A 9407-nucleotide genomic window follows, 5' to 3' on the forward strand; every position below is an offset into this window, starting at 1 on the left:
TTTCAAATCACCAGTTGCACGGATGTATATGCTCATCAAGCAGTTGGCTACCTTAAGAGAGTCATAGTTACTCCCTCCATTCACCCGCGGTCCATATTTTAATTTTTGGGTTACCAGATGCACGTTTTCAATCACCAGGTGCACGGAGGATTAATAGCAATCTGCATCCATCGTGATATTTTAAACCGTCCATAAAGCACTCAAATAGGGCCCCCACTGAGAGAGGGCCGTAGTGGGCTACTCCCCTGGCGGGCATGAAGGTCAGGTATAGCTTTAAATGCATTTTGAACAGTTTTATAATTTTTGGGTTACCAGATGCACACGGGTCTTTTGCAAAACAATCACAATCTGCATCCATCGTAATATCTTAAAGTGTCCATAAAGCACTAAGCACGGCCCCGACCAAGAGAGGGCCGTAGTGGGCTACTCCCCTAGCGGGCTATATAAATAAAATGACCGGTAAATGCATTTTGGACAGTTTTATAATTTTTGGGTGACCAGGTGCACAAGTTCCATTTGGGTGACCAGGTGCACGCCGGCTTTTGGGTGACCAGGTGCACGCCGGTCTTTTGGGTGACCAGGTGCACAAGTTCCATTTGGGTGACCAGGTGCACGCCGGCTTTTGGGTGACCAGGTGCACAAGTTCCATTTGGGTGACCAGGTGCACGCCGGCTTTTGGGTGACCAGGTGCACAAGTTCCATTTGGGTGACCAGGTGCACGCCGGCTTTTGGGTGACCAGGTGCACATGGTCCTTTGGGTGACCAGGTGCACGCCGGCCTTTGGGTGACCAGGTGCACACGGTTCTTTTGGGTGACCAGGTGCACATGGTCCTTTGGGTGACCAGGTGCACGCCGGCCTTTGGGTGACCAGGTGCACACGGTTCTTTTGGGTGACCAGGTGCACATGGTCCTTTGGGTGACCAGGTGCACGCCGGCCTTTGGGTGACCAGGTGCACATGGTCCTTTTGGGTGACCAGGTGCACATGGTCCTTTGGGTGACCAGGTGCACGCCGGCCTTTGGGTGACCAGGTGCACACGGTTCTTTTGGGTGACCAGGTGCACATGGTCCTTTGGGTGACCAGGTGCACGCCGGCCTTTGGGTGACCAGGTGCACATGGTCCTTTTGGGTGACCAGGTGCACATGGTCCTTTGGGTGACCAGGTGCACGCCGGCCTTTGGGTGACCAGGTGCACACGGTTCTTTTGGGTGACCAGGTGCACATGGTCCTTTGGGTGACCAGGTGCACGCCGGCCTTTGGGTGACCAGGTGCACATGGTCCTTTTGGGTGACCAGGTGCACATGGTCCTTTGGGTGACCAGGTGCACGCCGGCCTTTGGGTGACCAGGTGCACATGGTCCTTTGGGTGACCAGGTGCACGCCGGCCTTTGGGTGACCAGGTGCACATGGTCCTTTGGGTGACCAGGTGCACGCCGGCCTTTGGGTGACCAGGTGCACATGGTCCTTTTGGGTGACCAGGTGCACATGGTCCTTTGGGTGACCAGGTGCACGCCGGCCTTTGGGTGACCAGGTGCACATGGTCCTTTGGGTGACCAGGTGCACGCCGGCCTTTGGGTGACCAGGTGCACATGGTCCTTTGGGTGACCAGGTGCACGCCGGCCTTTGGGTGACCAGGTGCACATGGTCCTTTTGGGTGACCAGGTGCACATGGTCCTTTGGGTGACCAGGTGCACGCCGGCCTTTGGGTGACCAGGTGCACATGGTCCTTTTGGGTGACCAGGTGCACGCCGGCCTTTGGGTGACCAGGTGCACATGGTCCTTTTGGGTGACCAGGTGCACATGGTCCTTTGGGTGACCAGGTGCACGCCGGCCTTTGGGTGACCAGGTGCACACGGTCCTTTTGGGTGACCAGGTGCACGCCGGCCTTTGGGTGACCAGGTGCACATGGTCCTTTTGGGTGACCAGGTGCACGCCGGCCTTTGGGTGACCAGGTGCACGCCGGTCCTTTTGGGTGACCAGGTGCACAAGTTCCATTTGGGTGACCAGGTGCACGCGGTTCATAACAGCGCGGTTATCTGCTTTAATGTCCGAGGAGGGGTGCTTAAGTGTGGGTGCCCTGGTTCACCTGGTATGCGAGGTTGTGGAGGTGGGGGGGGTCCCCTGCTGGTATCATCCCCGAAATAGAGGGGTGATACCCGGGTGGTGAGTAAGGGCCTACAAGCCTGGAGGTCAATAGCTCCAGGGGGTAAGCTCTACTGTCATGTCCGTAAATAGAGTGGTGTTACCCGGGTTTTGAACCATATTTTAATTTTTGGGTTACCAGATGCACACGGGTCTTTTGGAAAACAATCACAATCTGCATCCATCGTAATATCTTAAACTGTATATAAAGCACCTAAGGACGGGCCTGACCGAGAGAGGGCCGTAGTAGGGTACTCCCCTAGCGGGCTATATCAATAGAATGACCGGTAAAATGATTTAAAACAGTTTTATAATTTTTGGGTTACCAGATGCACACGGGTCTTTTGGAAAACAATCACAATCTGCATCCATCGTAATATATGAAACTGTATATAAAGCACTGAAGGACGGCCCCGACCGAGACAGGGCCTTAGTGGGGTGCTCCCATAGCGGGCTATATCAATAGAATGACCGGTAAAAGTATTTAAAACCGTTTTATAATTTTTGGGTTACCAGATGCACGTTTTCAATCACCAGTTGCACGGAGGATTAATAGCAATCTGCATCCATCGTGATTTCTTAAAGTGTGTAAAAAGCACCCAAGGACGGCCCTGACAGAGAGAGGGCCGTAGTGGGGCACTCCCCTAGCGGGCTATATCAATAGAATGACGGGTAAAAGTATTTAAAACCCTTTTATAATTTTTGGGTTACCAGATGCACGTTTTCAATCACCAGGTGCACGGAGGAAAATGAGCATTTGCATCCATAGTCATGTTTTAAACCGTCCATAAAGCACTCTTGGCCGGCCCCGGCAGAGAGAGAAAGAGATGGTGAAAAAAAAAAAAAATCATCATCAGACCTTCCATAAATAATTCGGGCCGGCCCCCATTGCTAAAGGTCCGTAGTAGGGTGCGCCATAAGCGGACATGAATAGATGGAACACCGCTAACCGCATAGAGAACCGTGTTTTGGGTGACCAGGTGCACGTTTTCAATCACCAGTTGCACATTTTCAATCACCAGTTGCACGGAGGATTAATAGCAATCTGCATCCATCGCGATTTCTTAAAGTGTCTATAAAGCACTCAGGACGGGCCCGACCGAGACAGGGCCTTAGTGGGGTGCTCCCATAGCGGGCAACAATGAGAGGGGTGCCTTTAAATTCATTTTGAACCATATTTGAAATTTTGGGTTACCAGATGCACGTTTTCAATCACCAGTTGCACGGAGGATTAATAGCAATCTGCATCCATCGTGATTTCTTAAAGTGTGTAAAAAGCACCCAAGGACGGCCCTGACAGAGAGAGGGCCGTAGTGGGGCACTCCCCTAGCGGGCTATATCAATAGAATGACGGGTAAAAGTATTTAAAACCCTTTTATAATTTTTGGGTTACCAGATGCACGTTTTCAATCACCAGGTGCACGGAGGAAAATGAGCATTTGCATCCATAGTCATGTTTTAAACCGTCCATAAAGCACTCTTGGCCGGCCCCGGCAGAGAGAGAAAGAGATGGTGAAAAAAAAAAAAAATCATCATCAGACCTTCCATAAATAATTCGGGCCGGCCCCCATTGCTAAAGGTCCGTAGTAGGGTGCGCCATAAGCGGACATGAATAGATGGAACACCGCTAACCGCATAGAGAACCGTGTTTTGGGTGACCAGGTGCACGTTTTCAATCACCAGTTGCACATTTTCAATCACCAGTTGCACGGAGGATTAATAGCAATCTGCATCCATCGCGATTTCTTAAAGTGTCTATAAAGCACTCAGGACGGGCCCGACCGAGACAGGGCCTTAGTGGGGTGCTCCCATAGCGGGCAACAATGAGAGGGGTGCCTTTAAATTCATTTTGAACCATATTTGAAATTTTGGGTTACCAGATGCACGTTTTCAATCACCAGTTGCACGGAGGATTAATAGCAATCTGCATCCATCGTGATTTCTTAAAGTGTGTAAAAAGCACCCAAGGACGGCCCTGACAGAGAGAGGGCCGTAGTGGGGCACTCCCCTAGCGGGCTATATCAATAGAATGACGGGTAAAAGTATTTAAAACCCTTTTATAATTTTTGGGTTACCAGATGCACGTTTTCAATCACCAGGTGCACGGAGGAAAATGAGCATTTGCATCCATAGTCATGTTTTAAACCGTCCATAAAGCACTCTTGGCCGGCCCCGGCAGAGAGAGAAAGAGATGGTGAAAAAAAAAAAAAATCATCATCAGACCTTCCATAAATAATTCGGGCCGGCCCCCATTGCTAAAGGTCCGTAGTAGGGTGCGCCATAAGCGGACATGAATAGATGGAACACCGCTAACCGCATAGAGAACCGTGTTTTGGGTGACCAGGTGCACGTTTTCAATCACCAGTTGCACATTTTCAATCACCAGTTGCACGGAGGATTAATAGCAATCTGCATCCATCGCGATTTCTTAAAGTGTCTATAAAGCACTCAGGACGGGCCCGACCGAGACAGGGCCTTAGTGGGGTGCTCCCATAGCGGGCAACAATGAGAGGGGTGCCTTTAAATTCATTTTGAACCATATTTGAAATTTTGGGTTACCAGATGCACGTTTTCAATCACCAGTTGCACGGAGGATTAATAGCAATCTGCATCCATCGTGATTTCTTAAAGTGTGTAAAAAGCACCCAAGGACGGCCCTGACAGAGAGAGGGCCGTAGTGGGGCACTCCCCTAGCGGGCTATATCAATAGAATGACGGGTAAAAGTATTTAAAACCCTTTTATAATTTTTGGGTTACCAGATGCACGTTTTCAATCACCAGGTGCACGGAGGAAAATGAGCATTTGCATCCATAGTCATGTTTTAAACCGTCCATAAAGCACTCTTGGCCGGCCCCGGCAGAGAGAGAAAGAGATGGTGAAAAAAAAAAAAAATCATCATCAGACCTTCCATAAATAATTCGGGCCGGCCCCCATTGCTAAAGGTCCGTAGTAGGGTGCGCCATAAGCGGACATGAATAGATGGAACACCGCTAACCGCATAGAGAACCGTGTTTTGGGTGACCAGGTGCACGTTTTCAATCACCAGTTGCACATTTTCAATCACCAGTTGCACGGAGGATTAATAGCAATCTGCATCCATCGCGATTTCTTAAAGTGTCTATAAAGCACTCAGGACGGGCCCGACCGAGACAGGGCCTTAGTGGGGTGCTCCCATAGCGGGCAACAATGAGAGGGGTGCCTTTAAATTCATTTTGAACCATATTTGAAATTTTGGGTTACCAGATGCACGTTTTCAATCACCAGTTGCACGGAGGATTAATAGCAATCTGCATCCATCGTGATTTCTTAAAGTGTGTAAAAAGCACCCAAGGACGGCCCTGACAGAGAGAGGGCCGTAGTGGGGCACTCCCCTAGCGGGCTATATCAATAGAATGACGGGTAAAAGTATTTAAAACCCTTTTATAATTTTTGGGTTACCAGATGCACGTTTTCAATCACCAGGTGCACGGAGGAAAATGAGCATTTGCATCCATAGTCATGTTTTAAACCGTCCATAAAGCACTCTTGGCCGGCCCCGGCAGAGAGAGAAAGAGATGGTGAAAAAAAAAAAAAATCATCATCAGACCTTCCATAAATAATTCGGGCCGGCCCCCATTGCTAAAGGTCCGTAGTAGGGTGCGCCATAAGCGGACATGAATAGATGGAACACCGCTAACCGCATAGAGAACCGTGTTTTGGGTGACCAGGTGCACGTTTTCAATCACCAGTTGCACATTTTCAATCACCAGTTGCACGGAGGATTAATAGCAATCTGCATCCATCGCGATTTCTTAAAGTGTCTATAAAGCACTCAGGACGGGCCCGACCGAGACAGGGCCTTAGTGGGGTGCTCCCATAGCGGGCAACAATGAGAGGGGTGCCTTTAAATTCATTTTGAACCATATTTGAAATTTTGGGTTACCAGATGCACGTTTTCAATCACCAGTTGCACGGAGGATTAATAGCAATCTGCATCCATCGTGATTTCTTAAAGTGTGTAAAAAAGCACCCAAGGACGGCCCTGACAGAGAGAGGGCCGTAGTGGGGCACTCCCCTAGCGGGCTATATCAATAGAATGACGGGTAAAAGTATTTAAAACCCTTTTATAATTTTTGGGTTACCAGATGCACGTTTTCAATCACCAGGTGCACGGAGGAAAATGAGCATTTGCATCCATAGTCATGTTTTAAACCGTCCATAAAGCACTCTTGGCCGGCCCCGGCAGAGAGAGAAAGAGATGGTGAAAAAAAAAAAAAATCATCATCAGACCTTCCATAAATAATTCGGGCCGGCCCCCATTGCTAAAGGTCCGTAGTAGGGTGCGCCATAAGCGGACATGAATAGATGGAACACCGCTAACCGCATAGAGAACCGTGTTTTGGGTGACCAGGTGCACGTTTTCAATCACCAGTTGCACATTTTCAATCACCAGTTGCACGGAGGATTAATAGCAATCTGCATCCATCGCGATTTCTTAAAGTGTCTATAAAGCACTCAGGACGGGCCCGACCGAGACAGGGCCTTAGTGGGGTGCTCCCATAGCGGGCAACAATGAGAGGGGTGCCTTTAAATTCATTTTGAACCATATTTGAAATTTTGGGTTACCAGATGCACGTTTTCAATCACCAGTTGCACGGAGGATTAATAGCAATCTGCATCCATCGTGATTTCTTAAAGTGTGTAAAAAGCACCCAAGGACGGCCCTGACAGAGAGAGGGCCGTAGTGGGGCACTCCCCTAGCGGGCTATATCAATAGAATGACGGGTAAAAGTATTTAAAACCCTTTTATAATTTTTGGGTTACCAGATGCACGTTTTCAATCACCAGGTGCACGGAGGAAAATGAGCATTTGCATCCATAGTCATGTTTTAAACCGTCCATAAAGCACTCTTGGCCGGCCCCGGCAGAGAGAGAAAGAGATGGTGAAAAAAAAAAAAAAATCATCATCAGACCTTCCATAAATAATTCGGGCCGGCCCCCATTGCTAAAGGTCCGTAGTAGGGTGCGCCATAAGCGGACATGAATAGATGGAACACCGCTAACCGCATAGAGAACCGTGTTTTGGGTGACCAGGTGCACGTTTTCAATCACCAGTTGCACATTTTCAATCACCAGTTGCACGGAGGATTAATAGCAATCTGCATCCATCGCGATTTCTTAAAGTGTCTATAAAGCACTCAGGACGGGCCCGACCGAGACAGGGCCTTAGTGGGGTGCTCCCATAGCGGGCAACAATGAGAGGGGTGCCTTTAAATTCATTTTGAACCATATTTGAAATTTTGGGTTACCAGATGCACGTTTTCAATCACCAGTTGCACGGAGGATTAATAGCAATCTGCATCCATCGTGATTTCTTAAAGTGTGTAAAAAGCACCCAAGGACGGCCCTGACAGAGAGAGGGCCGTAGTGGGGCACTCCCCTAGCGGGCTATATCAATAGAATGACGGGTAAAAGTATTTAAAACCCTTTTATAATTTTTGGGTTACCAGATGCACGTTTTCAATCACCAGGTGCACGGAGGAAAATGAGCATTTGCATCCATAGTCATGTTTTAAACCGTCCATAAAGCACTCTTGGCCGGCCCCGGCAGAGAGAGAAAGAGATGGTGAAAAAAAAAAAAAATCATCATCAGACCTTCCATAAATAATTCGGGCCGGCCCCCATTGCTAAAGGTCCGTAGTAGGGTGCGCCATAAGCGGACATGAATAGATGGAACACCGCTAACCGCATAGAGAACCGTGTTTTGGGTGACCAGGTGCACGTTTTCAATCACCAGTTGCACATTTTCAATCACCAGTTGCACGGAGGATTAATAGCAATCTGCATCCATCGCGATTTCTTAAAGTGTCTATAAAGCACTCAGGACGGGCCCGACCGAGACAGGGCCTTAGTGGGGTGCTCCCATAGCGGGCAACAATGAGAGGGGTGCCTTTAAATTCATTTTGAACCATATTTGAAATTTTGGGTTACCAGATGCACGTTTTCAATCACCAGTTGCACGGAGGATTAATAGCAATCTGCATCCATCGTGATTTCTTAAAGTGTGTAAAAAGCACCCAAGGACGGCCCTGACAGAGAGAGGGCCGTAGTGGGGCACTCCCCTAGCGGGCTATATCAATAGAATGACGGGTAAAAGTATTTAAAACCCTTTTATAATTTTTGGGTTACCAGATGCACGTTTTCAATCACCAGGTGCACGGAGGAAAATGAGCATTTGCATCCATAGTCATGTTTTAAACCGTCCATAAAGCACTCTTGGCCGGCCCCGGCAGAGAGAGAAAGAGATGGTGAAAAAAAAAAAAAAATCATCATCAGACCTTCCATAAATAATTCGGGCCGGCCCCCATTGCTAAAGGTCCGTAGTAGGGTGCGCCATAAGCGGACATGAATAGATGGAACACCGCTAACCGCATAGAGAACCGTGTTTTGGGTGGGGTGACCAGGTGCACGTTTTCAATCACCAGTTGCACATTTTCAATCACCAGTTGCACGGAGGATTAATAGCAATCTGCATCCATCGCGATTTCTTAAAGTGTCTATAAAGCACTCAGGACGGGCCCGACCGAGACAGGGCCTTAGTGGGGTGCTCCCATAGCGGGCAACAATGAGAGGGGTGCCTTTAAATTCATTTTGAACCATATTTGAAATTTTGGGTTACCAGATGCACGTTTTCAATCACCAGTTGCACGGAGGATTAATAGCAATCTGCATCCATCGTGATTTCTTAAAGTGTGTAAAAAGCACCCAAGGACGGCCCTGACAGAGAGAGGGCCGTAGTGGGGCACTCCCCTAGCGGGCTATATCAATAGAATGACGGGTAAAAGTATTTAAAAACCCTTTTATAATTTTTGGGTTACCAGATGCACGTTTTCAATCACCAGGTGCACGGAGGAAAATGAGCATTTGCATCCATAGTCATGTTTTAAACCGTCCATAAAGCACTCTTGGCCGGCCCCGGCAGAGAGAGAAAGAGATGGTGAAAAAAAAAAAAAAAATCATCATCAGACCTTCCATAAATAATTCGGGCCGGCCCCCATTGCTAAAGGTCCGTAGTAGGGTGCGCCATAAGCGGACATGAATAGATGGAACACCGCTAACCGCATAGAGAACCGTGTTTTGGGTGACCAGGTGCACGTTTTCAATCACCAGTTGCACATTTTCAATCACCAGTTGCACGGAGGATTAATAGCAATCTGCATCCATCGCGATTTCTTAAAGTGTCTATAAAGCACTCAGGACGGGCCCGACCGAGACAGGGCCTTAGTGG

The sequence above is a fragment of the Oncorhynchus mykiss genome, unplaced genomic scaffold, assembly GCF_013265735.2.
Source record: "Oncorhynchus mykiss isolate Arlee unplaced genomic scaffold, USDA_OmykA_1.1 un_scaffold_237, whole genome shotgun sequence".
Classification (NCBI taxonomy): domain Eukaryota; kingdom Metazoa; phylum Chordata; class Actinopteri; order Salmoniformes; family Salmonidae; genus Oncorhynchus; species Oncorhynchus mykiss.